The 12,093-nt window shown below is 45.0% G+C and overlaps 1 protein-coding gene and 1 pseudogene across 1 annotated transcript in view; both read left to right on the forward strand.

The window, feature by feature from the left end:
- CSMD3 (CUB and Sushi multiple domains 3) overlaps nt 1-12,093 on the forward strand; it is a 710,986-nt gene that overhangs the window by 74,449 nt on the left and 624,444 nt on the right. The gene's annotated exons all lie outside the window — the stretch shown is intronic.
- Nucleotides 8,456-8,573, forward strand: LOC136650500 (5S ribosomal RNA; annotated as a pseudogene).

A 12,093-nucleotide genomic window follows, 5' to 3' on the forward strand; every position in this document is an offset into this window, starting at 1 on the left:
GCTGTGAAAGTCCTTGTTTATGTACTGCAAATCATAGGGAATAAGTGGTGATAGCAGGTCCTGATGAGCACTTAATTGTGGCACGTTCTTTGAAAATCTGTGGGGTTTTTGTGTGCATGTGTATTTGTGTGTGCTCTGGGTTGCCTTGCTGAATGCTTAGTTAAGCATGGGGATGGAAGCGCAAGACTTTTATTACAACTGCATTAAGCGCTTCGAAGATTGCACTTTGGAGAATGCTAGCTATAAAACGTGCAATTGCGCAAGTAATTACATCTGCACTTTTAGAATAAGCTGTCTAGAAAACTAGCCCTGATCTCCAAATCTATGCACTGAAACCATTGTCCATATGACAGAAAAATCATTTACTTTAGGGGATGTCTGGTTTTATCTTTGGAAGCTTATGGCCTAATCCTAGCCACCAGTAGAATGCATATTCCGCTAGTGGTGACTGCTGAAAAAAGGTCATAAAGTGACCTTTATGGGTCAGCTTGCCAGGTGCTGGCAAGGCAAGATCCACTGACAGTCCAATCCTATGCACGTCTACTCAGAAGTAAGTCCCATTAGAGTCAATGGGGCTTACTCCCAGGAAAGTGTGGATAGGATTGGGCTGTGAGGCTGTGAGGCAGTGGGCTGTGAGGCAGTAAGGCTGTGAGGCAGGTAAGATAACAGGGGGAGCAGTAGAGGACAGAATGGGGCAGGGTGGGGACAAAACTGGGCAGGAGGGGAAGGGGCAAAGGGTGGGGAGGCTGCAGAAGGGGGTGGATCTGGTGGTGATGGTGTACAACAGATCCTACCCCTCCACCAGCATTACCATTTCCTAGCATTTTCCAGCTATTGCTCTTTAAAAAAACACAATGCAAAATGAATGCAATTGTCCATCTACAATCACCATAAAATAATTTGTACTTGCTTTTCCTGATGCTTGCAGTAAATTAGCTATTAACATTTTGGGGACGGAGAGCTGTGCGTACTGTAATAAAAATGCACTTAAAGAAACCTTTCTGTAAGGGAAAACTGAAATGCTGAAACTAAATTTTTAAAATTAATATGCAGAAGAGCACTTATTCAGATACTGTATCTTGCCACACACAACCTCAATGGTTTAAGAAAGATATATGGGACAGAAGAGAATGAATTAACCTGAACGTCAGGTTAATTTGCTAACCTATTATAAAACACGTAGCAAAACGGGTACTCATAATGATACAGTATCTTCAAAGAAGTCATGAACTGTACCATTACAATTTATAAAGTATTCTAGTGTGTTTTATTTCATTATGCAGGTAAGTCAGTACTGGAAAAAGTCTTTAATTCCCCAGCTTCAGTGGAAACAGCTCTGTCGTTGTGCTTGCAAATATTACTGAATGTGAATAAAACACTGAAGTTTTCTTCAGTGGCTGAATAAACATGCATCTCCTTCAATTCTGTTAGACTTTTTTTTTTTGGCTTATTTTGTAGACTGAAAAAAAAAAATCTGGTAGCATAGTCCTAAATATGTGGGTTGGCACATCTGCCTTTAATTCCAGCCCAGTTAACAAGTGCTACGCAGCAATTGGTGAAGCTTTATCTTCCTAAGCACGCTTGTTGGCGGCATAAGTCCAACGATTAGGCCAGCGGTTCCCAAACTTTCCATGCTCACTGCACCCTTCTTGCATAGCTACATCTTCTTCCTGGCTCTCCCAGGGGCCACCACCTTGAATTGCGTGAGATCTCACATAATCCAAGATAGTGCTGCCCAGGTGCTGCCAGCATCACCTCAGCTGCTGGTTTCTCTAAATGAGTGTTTCACAAACGTTTAGTATTCCATGGATTATTATAAGTCAATTAAGGGCCAAATCCTATCCAACTTTCCAGCACAGCCATTCTGCAGCGGTGGGGGAATCATAGTGGCCTTCTCAAGGTACGGGAACATTTGCTTGCTTACCTTGGGGCTGCACTGAGGCTGTATCAGCACTGGAAAGTTGGAAAGGATTGGGACCTAAGTTTTCCCATACTATAAAATAAACCTGCACAGAATTCAATTTACCAAGCTGAGCACAGATCAATAACCTTGCACTGTGGTCTATCAAGTGCAAGGCAACTCCTATCTTTCATTTTGCAGGCAGCAGAAATGGAGGTTTGTCAAGTTCATTCACCCTAGAAGAACTTCACGTGGCCCTGGACTCCCTTGCCTTTGGCAAGGCACCTGGAAAAGACAGCATCCCTGCTGAAGTCCTAAAGTGCTGCAAAGAGATCATCGCCACTGAGCTGCATGAAATCCTCTGTCTCTGCTGGAGAGAAGGTGAAGTACCTCAAGACATGAGGGATGCAAACATCATCACGCTGTACAAAAACAAAGGTGACAGGGGTGACTGCAACAACTACCGTGGCATCTCTCTCCTTAGTGTTGTAGGAAAGTTGTTTGCCCGAGTTGCACTAAAGAGGCTCCAGGTACTTGCAGAGAGCGTTTATCCAGAATCACAGTGCGGATTCCGAGCCAGCAGGTCCACCACTGATATGGTATTCTCCCTTAGACAACTGCAGGAGAAATGCAGGGAACAACGACAGCCACTCTTTATAGCCTTCATAGATCTCACGAAGGCTTTTGACCTGGTCAGCAGGGACGGCCTCTTCAAGATTCTCCCCAAGATCGGATGTCCACCCAGGCTCCTCAGCATCATCAGATCCTTCCACAAGGACATGAAGGGCACTGTTGTCTTCGATGGCTCTGCATCAGACCCCTTTGACATCCGAAGCGGCGTGAAGCAGGGCTGTGTTCTTGCACCAACCTTGTTTGGGATTTTCTTCGCTGTCCTGTTGAAGCAGGCCTTTGGAACTGCAACAGAAGGCATCTATCTCCGGACCAGATCAGATGGAAAGCTCTTCAACCTCTCCAGACTGAGAGCAAAGTCCAAAGTCCAGCTGAAATGTCTTCGTGACTTCCTCTTTGCCGACGATGCAGCTGTCACTACCCACTCTGCCAAAGATCTCCAGCAGCTCATGGATCATTTTAGCAAGGCCTGCCAAGATTTTGGGCTGACGATCAGCCTAAAGAAAACACAGGTCATGGTTCAGGATGTGGACTCACCTCCCTGCATTACAATCTCTGCGCATGAACTGGAGGTTGTCCATGACTTTGTGTACCTTGGCTCAACGATCTCCGACACTCTTTCTCTCAATACTGAGCTAAACAAACGCATCGGTAAAGCAGCCACCACGTTTTCCAGACTCACAAAGAGAGTCTGGTCCAACAAGAAGCTGACAGAACATGCCAAGATCCAGGTCTACAGAGCTTGCATCCTGAGTACACTTCTGTACTGCAGCGAGTCATGGACTCTCCGCTCACAACAGGAGAGGAAACTGAACGCTTTCCACATGCGCTGCCTCCGGCGCATTCTCGGCATCACCTGGCAGGACAAAGTTCCTAACAACACAGTCCTGGAACGTGCTGGAATCCCTAGCATGTATGCACTGCTGAAACAGAGACGCCTGCGTTGACTCGGGCATGTTGTGAGAATGGATGATGGCCGGATCCCAAAGGATCTCCTCTATGGAGAACTCGTGCAAGGAAAGCGCCCTGCAGGTAGACCACAGCTGCGATACAAGGACATCTGCAAGAGGGATCTGAAGGCCTTGGGGTTGGACCTCAACAAGTGGGAAACCCTGGCCTCTGAGCGGTCTGCTTGGAGGCAGGCTGTGCAGCATGGCCTTTCCCAGTTTGAAGAGACACTTGGCCAACAGTCTGAGGCTAAGAGGCAAAGAAGGAAGGCCTATAGCCAGGGAGACAGACCAGGGACAGACTGCACTTGCTCCCGGTGTGGAAGGGATTGTCACTCCCGGATTGACCTTTTCAGCCACACTAGACGCTGTGCCAGAACCACCTTTCAGAGCGTGATACCATAGTCTTTCGAGACTGAAGGTTGCCAGTACGGTGGGCAAACATTCATGGTGGGCTATGGGATATCAAGTTCATGGTGGGCTATGGGATATCCAGTGGTCATCTGGGAAATTAATCCAGGTACTACAGACTAATTCTGGAGCACATTTGTGCAAGTCAGCCTGTTGCTAGCCAGTGGGTCTTTGTGGATCCACCAGCATGCAGGAGACTCTTCAGCCTCAGCATGTACTGGGAGAGATTGATTTGAGAGTGCCATAAAGCAGCGTCTGCAAGTATCATGCTAGTTATGCCTGGAGGGGAGGGGGGGATAGGACTGGACTGTCAATCTCCCACTGAATCCAAATAGGATGAAAAAGTGTTTACCTTTGCCTAGATGGTGCCTTAAATATACTTAGGATTGTGGTTTTCCATACAGAGCCAATAAAACAAGACATCACTTTTCTTTGCTGAGTCCTCCTAATCCTGAGCTCCTGGGACCAAAGGAAAAGTAACTCTGGATTTATAGCATCAGCTCCCATCAGGCATTTTAAACTTTTTATTTGGGAAACTGATTTTTAAGCAGAACTTGAGCAGAGGAAATTGTGCAGCCTTTAAGGCTCTGCTACAGTTGGAATGGGTGAACATATACTTTTAACTCTCTCTCTCTCTCTCTCTCTCTCTCTCTCTCTCTCTCTCTCTCTCTCTCTTCCCCACCCCCCATGCTAAAGAATCTAATGTTTCTTTACATGTTTGAGAATCTGTATTAATGTGTCTGGGTAATATCCCATGCATTATGAAAGGCAAGATTTCTAGCTATAAGCCCTGTACAATAATGTAACTAAGCCTACAGCTAAATATGTGTAAGTAAAATAAGCTAAGTATGTAGCTAAGGCTGCAATCCTAACCACACTTTCCTGAGTGTAAGCCCCATTGAACAAAATAGGACTTCCTTCTGAGTAGACCTGATTAGGATTGTGCCCTAAGTATGTGTAAATAAAATAAGCACACATTCTTTTCTTGTTCACTCAGCCTCCATTGCCCTTCCCTTTTCTTTTGTTTCCATGGCATCAAATTTTAGGTTGTAAGTTTCTGTTCCCTTGTAGCAAGAACTACTATAGGGATTTAAAAGTAGCAATGCCAGTGTTAAAAAAAATATGGCTGTCATAGAAAATGGGGTATTCCAGCCAGCACTATTGCACTTATGTGAAAGCACCACCAAAGGTCATACTGTGCCTGTGTGAATATGCTGACACAGCTGTCTGTATCTCGGACATCTGTAACTTGTATGTCTCAAAAAGTCAGTGTATTTGTTCTCTACAGCATTTCAGTTTTTATCCCCTGCCATACCACTTCTCATGGTCCACCTATGGACCGTGATATTTGAAGTACCACCAGACGTAACTGGCGATGTTGTCGTCGCCTGTTACTCCCAGATTGGGAGGCCAGATACAATGACAAACATTAAGAGGCTCAGGGTGGACAGGATCATTTTTTGATTGTGCAAAAAGCTGTCATCCTAACATTCATAGGATTGTGCTATTAGTCTACCTTTCTGTAATCCTAACATTAACCTTGTGACGGAGGTCAGTGTTATTGTCTGTATATTGTACTTGGATTCTTTCTTTCCCACCTCCTCCTCTTGGTTGGCAACCTTCAGTCTTGAAAGACTATGGTATAAGCCTACAGCACCCAGTATTCCCAGGTGGTCTCCCATCCAGGTACTAACCAGGCATGACCCTGCTTAGCTTCCTTCTCCTATTATTATTATTATTATTATTAGTAGTAGTAGTAGTAGTAGTAGTGGGTTGTGTGTGTGGGCGGGGGTAGCTAAGAGTCTCTGCTATGAATTGGGCAGAACTTGAGATTGTTTCAAGCTTCTGCTGAGCTATGAATTCACTTATAACACTGATCTACCGTACAAGGTTTATGTAAGAACTACAAGAAGACAGAATAAGATGGTTCAGATAGTTCACCGGCTCTCAAGACTATTCACTTGCTAAAGGCAAAATATCATCTCCCTCTCTCATGGAAAGTCTTTTGACATCATTTTCAAACATCCCAGAGGAGGCATCAGTTTGATAGCAATTAATGCCTCTCTGTAGTTACAGGGTAAAAAATTGTACTTTTGAATATAGTGAGCAACATACCATTCTCAATGGCAACATAATCCTCAGTGAATTCTATTGTGGGGCAAGGCAGCCAATACTGTCTCAGTATGTGGGGCAAAGCAAAATGGAGCAGCAGTAATTTAATTCCCAGACTGGAGGTTTTAAACACAACTGCAACATAAATAACTGGCATCAAATGTATACTAAGTATACTGAATATTACCATGTTTTAAGCTCCTGTGAAGTACACACATTATTATGCTGACTGCATTGATGTTGTCAGCAATGGCATCCCCACAGCACCCTCATTCTCCAGACTCCTTTTCCATGCATAAAAGCAGAAAGTTCAGCAAAGGGAGGAAGGAACTGGGGAGAAGAGCCTCTCTAGCCCACATGTCTTGACTCACCTTTCCACTTCCTCCTTTCCTTTGAAATGACAAGGAACAGGAGCCATGAGAAGTGGAAGACACAAAGGTAACCAGCTTGTGAGGAAAGGAGAAGGGCTGGCAGGAAGGATCCTGAGGGAGAATAATTCATTTGATCTGTACAGATCTATGTACAGTCTATTCTAAGTATACCACCAGGAGCCAAAGGAAGGTCAGGATGGAGAACCCGCCCTGGGGGTGTCATTCATGGTGGCATTCCCATGGCCATGGTAAGATGTGTTGCAGCTGTATGGCATCACTGAGAGTAGCAGATCCAGATGTTGCAAAGAAAAGCAAGAACTCAGAACTGTGAGTCTAAAGCAGAGGTCTCTAAACTTTTTGGCCGAAAGGCCACACCAAATATCTGGTACAGAGTCAAGGGCTGGGAAAAAAAGAAATTAAATAATAAAATTTAAATAAATACATTACAGATGGAACTTAGATGAATGGATAAATGAATGGGCTCAAATGCCCAGCACTTCTCCAAGCACCAGCAAAGCCCAAGAAATAAAGCACACACATCAGTGGGCCCCCATTCTCCCACCCCACAAGCACAACTCCGGTTGCTTTTGGTCAGCTGGGCCAGAGGCTCTCAGGGGATCAGAGGCTGGCTGCGGGCCGGAGAGAGGCCGGCTGTGGGCCGCATCTGGCCCCCAAGCCGGGGTTTGGAGACCCCTGGTCTAAAGCATCTAACTGGATTTCCATTTCTGTCAAATTGACATGACATGCTAGAGCTGCCATAGAATTATATTGACAGCAATATTTGAGGCACATGTTGAGGATCCTGCTGTAGTGAAACATTCAAGGAATTATGTCATCAGAGCTCCGGGCAGGGAGGGTAGAACACGACTCCACGTTGTATTGTCTGATTGCTTCCATCTCTCAAGGAGTCAAAGGCATCTAGAGCGCTGCTGTGTGTTTTATTCCCCTCTTTATTTAGGTGAACTTGGTGTCACATACCTGTTGAACTTGCTCATTTTCACCTATTGAAGCAGGAGGCTACAGTTCTGTAATGACCGCTTTTCTATCATCTTGGCAGCCAACCTCTTTTTAGAGTAGCACTGCCCTCCCCCCAGAAATGGGATAAGAGCACAAGAAAAGTCTTGTTGGATCTCAGTCTAAATACAGCATCCTCCTTCCCACAGAGACCAACCAGATAACCCGGGAAGTTCTCTTCTACTGCTGTTCCCCTGAAAGTGATGTTCCAGAGGCATATTGCCACTGAATCTGGAGACCGGGTAAAAATACCATGACCAGTAGCAAATGATACATCTGTCATCCATTAAGGGCGCAATCCTAACCAAATTTCCAGCACTGACATAGCTGTGCCAATGTGGCATGCATGGCATCCTGCAGTGGGGAGGCGGTCAAGGGGGCTTCCTCAAGGTAAGGATATATTTGTTATCTTACTTTAGGGCTGCATTGCGGTTAGGTCAGTGCTGGAAAGTTGGTTAGGATTGTGCCCTAATTTGTTGAATCCAGAAACGAGTCATCGGCAAATCATCAGCACATAGAGTTGGAAGGTGCCTACAGGATCATCTAGTCCAACATCCTGTCTGTAACAGGAAATCCCCCTAGAACATCTCCAGCATGTGCCTGTCAAACCTGTGCTTGAAGATCTCCAGTGATGGTGAATCCACCACTGTCCTTGGCAATCTGTTCCATTGCCAAACCTCCGTTCCCATCAAGAATTTCTTCCAGATGTCCAACTGGAATCTCCAGTCTTTCAGTTTGTACCACTTGACTAGTTCTTGTAGCAGCAAATTCCGCAGACTAAATATGTGCTGTTGCTGGGTGCTCACTCTTTCTGTCTTCCACTGCCAATTCTCTGTTTCTTGCCTCATACTCCACTCACAGCTTCTCACTTTGCCCTTCTCAGCTGTGTTGTGGTCCTTCCTGGAAGCAGGTAGAGAGTGATCATAAAATTCCTTGACTAATAAACCCCACCGGGGCATCTTGTTCCATAGTCAGCTAAGGACATTCCATTAAACTTTGCAGGACTGGGATGCTCCATGGCCAGGGAAACAGATTCACAAATTAAACCAGTAAAAAGACTTTCAATAGGATTAACAGCAACTGTTACCCTGCACATGCCCAATCTCATCTGATCTTGGAAGCTAAGCAGGGTCAGGCCTGGTTAGTACTTGGATGGGAGACCGCCTGGGAATACTGGCTGCTGTAGGCTTATACCATAGTCTTTCGAGACTGAAGGTTGCCAACCATAATAGGATTAGCAAAACTTCTCAAGGGGCATGCATGTCCATGCATTCCTGTAATACATAAAAGAGCTCAGATGACTGCCTATCAACATAGTCCAAGGCAGTGCCATGTTAAATGGCATGAGTGAGGAATGAATGAATGAGTGAGCCAATACCTACACTCCTGGAATTTCATAAACCAGCTGCACAATCTTAAATTCAACCCGCCCTCTAGAACAGAGGTTCCCAAATTCCTCCAAGAGAGGTCGGAACCTTGTAAGTAGTGGCAGGGACAGGGTAGAAGTGGAGGGCGTGCCCCGATGTCTCCACAGCAGTCACGGTGCCATGGGGACCCAGGAACATTTAACATATCTGGGGGGCTCCTGAAGCCTCCCAGAGGGTCCTGGAGGTTCGCAGTTCCTTCGAAAGCCTCTACGTGGCTGCCTTGAACTCAGATCAGCAATTGGGGCTCCGTGCAACCACACAGAGACTTGCAGAGGGGACTGTGAGCCTCCGGGAAGCTTCAGGAGTCCCCCAGTTATGTTAGAATGTTCGTGGAACCCCGCAGTGCCATGATCGCTGTGGCGCTCTCAAGGAACCCATTCCTGGGTCACTCTCCTTAAGGGACAGTGGCTCATTTTCAGTTCCCCTAGTAGGTCATGACCCACCAGTTTGGGATCCTCTGCTCTAGGGGCACCCAATATAAGGAATATAGAGCAAGCATAAAATAAGCATACATTAGATCTTCGTATTCACAGACTCAGATGAAGAAGCCATTTGAGTGGACAGCTCCAAAAATAGGAGCAGGCTCTGAAAGTTACCTTCAGGCAAAGAGCCTCAGAGGCATGCTTAAGGAAATGAACATAAATCCTTCCCTGCGTTGTCGGAAGAGCCGTGAAGGTGCCTGACCCTGAACGGAGACCCATGGATGTTCCAGATATCCCTAGGTAGGAACTGGGAAGCTTGTTATTTGGAGTGAGGAGGAATTAAATACAGTGGGGTATTCCGCCCCCCCCCCAGTGAAAATGACTGTTTAGAACAAGGAAGTCTGCTGCAGGTGTAAATAGAAAATGTATGAAGCAGGCCTGATATTTGGTACTTAAGGGACGGATTTAGTATCATCACAATTGTTGGAACACTGTTAAGTGCCTGTATCTGTTAAGGATGAGCAAAGGCAAGAGACAGAATTGGTTAAGGCACTCTGTTCCACAGCCCGTTCTGGCCTGCAGAGGAGCAAATGGACAGCTGTGAGGAGGCTGTTGTAAATTGCTGGGGCCTATGGGGATGGCTTGATTAAATGGCTTCTTCCCAGAGACCATGTCTTCCTTCTTGCTGTGCTGACTATTCAATCTCCATTCCTATTACCGTCTGCCACTTCTTGGTTTCTTCTCTCCCTCTCTCAGGCTTGTGCTTTCTTCTCTGCTGCGGCCACTTTCTCAACGGCACTTAGCAGAGTCCAGTTAATTACTGCATGACCTCTGCAGCACTTCAGATGCCAGGAATGATTACGCATGATTATTCTGTAATGATATGATTATAATTACTCCAGACGAAACGCTGACCTTTATTCTGCCAAAGCCAGTGTATACAACCAGATACGTACAGATGGATTGTTTCCCCATGTAAACAGCCAGCTTCTTAAGCAGGGTGTGATCCTTGAACTCAACCATTTTGTGGTCATGAAAAAACGACAGACATCTGGCTTCGTATAAAGTACATGCCTGGCTGTTTCACACCTAAAACAAATGTGGGGCGAGTGGACTGATTCTTACTTAGAAGGAATGAGCACCCTCACTTTACAGCATGGTTTTATTTATTTATTTTATTTATTTATAGAATTTCTACCCTGCTAAGGGCACTCAAGGCAGCTTACAAATAAAAGGATAAAACAATACTAAAACATTGATATATGAGAAAAAACCGTTAAAACGATAAGACACAATAAATTTAGATCATCATTAAAATACATTCACTAAAAAAAAAAAAGTTTTGCTTTTGCTTTTATGCAATTTTCTCCCCATCTGGCTTGCTTCTGAAATTAGAGTGGATGGGCTCTGAGAAAGCTGTTTAAAGCAACAGACTTGTACACACAACCTAGCAGACCTTAATCATCTGGACAGCAATATGCAACCAAAGGGTTATTCCTGTCACAACTGCAGTTCTCAGACGACTAGCAGGTGGAAAGGGACCAATTTCCACCTTACCAGGAGAGGGCAAGCAAGCTTCTCAGAGGGAGGGTCTGGGTCTGGGAATGTCTAGGGTCAGCAGGTCTTCTTCATGCTGATATATTCTTCCTGGGTTGTAAGGGGCATAACCTCCAAGACAGTGGTATAGCTCGCCACACTGGACCCCAGGGCAAAGTTAAAAATGATGCCCCCATGCCACCCCAGCCCTCTCCTGCTTGCCCCTCAACTGCCCCCCAGTTGTCCCCCAAGCCCCTGGAGCAAACGGCCAGACACTGTGATTTGGGCAGGAGGTCTGGTCTAGAGGGTAGAGCCTCCATTTGCCTGAAGATTAACATCCACAAGGTCGCCAGTTCGAGGCCACCGGCACCGTGCGACCTTGAAGCAGCTGGCAAGCTGCAGCTGAGCTGTTCCATCTGCTCGGAGCGTGGGAGGATGGAGGCCAGAATGTTAAACCAGATCGGAGTGTAACAGCTCGAATGTGGTGGTTCTTGAAAGAGAGAACCTTCTTTCAATTTGTAAAAATCCCTGCGTGGATTTAATAAGCCTGCCTATGTAAACCGCCTTGAATAAAGTCTTGAATAAAGACCAAGAAAGGCGGTATATAAATACTGTATATTATTATTATTATTATCCCCGCCTCTCCTCTTGCAAAGAGTGCCATTTTTCCCGGCACTTTTTGCAAGAGGCACAAGCGGTGATCAATTTTTAACTGAATGTTTAATCTCACAGTGGATCTGATTTGTAATCTTTTTGGTTGTCTTTTATTTTATACTTGCTAATGTAGAATGTACTGTGCAAGTCAATGTTATTATACATGAATATGCATAATAAGAAATGATTACAGAAATAGTCCTTAAACTACTTAGGAACGATGGGTTTCTAAATGTCAGTCTGAATTTTTAGATCAGCACTTATGTTGCAAATGTATCAACAACCAACCTGAAGCAAAACAGAGAAATCTCTCTAATTATAGTGACCTTATTCTCCTCTCTGTCTGAACTCAAGACTTCATTTTTCAAGTAGGATTATGAGGGGAAATATTTTGACTTGGCTGAAGTTTCATAAAAATAATTATACAGGGATAATAGTGTCTTGTAAGGAAGCGGGCCTTTTTATTTTAAACAAATAAAATCTGTCTCTTTAAGCATTTTATTCATTTTATTTTGGCACCTGGCATTTCAGAAGGAGTTTTCACTGTAGAGTTGCTTTAGGATGGACACCTTATTTTTTATTGTTGCTTTAATGGCACTAACAACCCAGTCCTGTGCTTTCTCCCCACCCACCAATTCAGCAAAATCACAGGCGCAGGTCCGCTTGAAC

This window comes from Tiliqua scincoides, chromosome 4, assembly GCF_035046505.1.
Source record: "Tiliqua scincoides isolate rTilSci1 chromosome 4, rTilSci1.hap2, whole genome shotgun sequence".
Lineage (NCBI taxonomy): Eukaryota > Metazoa > Chordata > Lepidosauria > Squamata > Scincidae > Tiliqua > Tiliqua scincoides.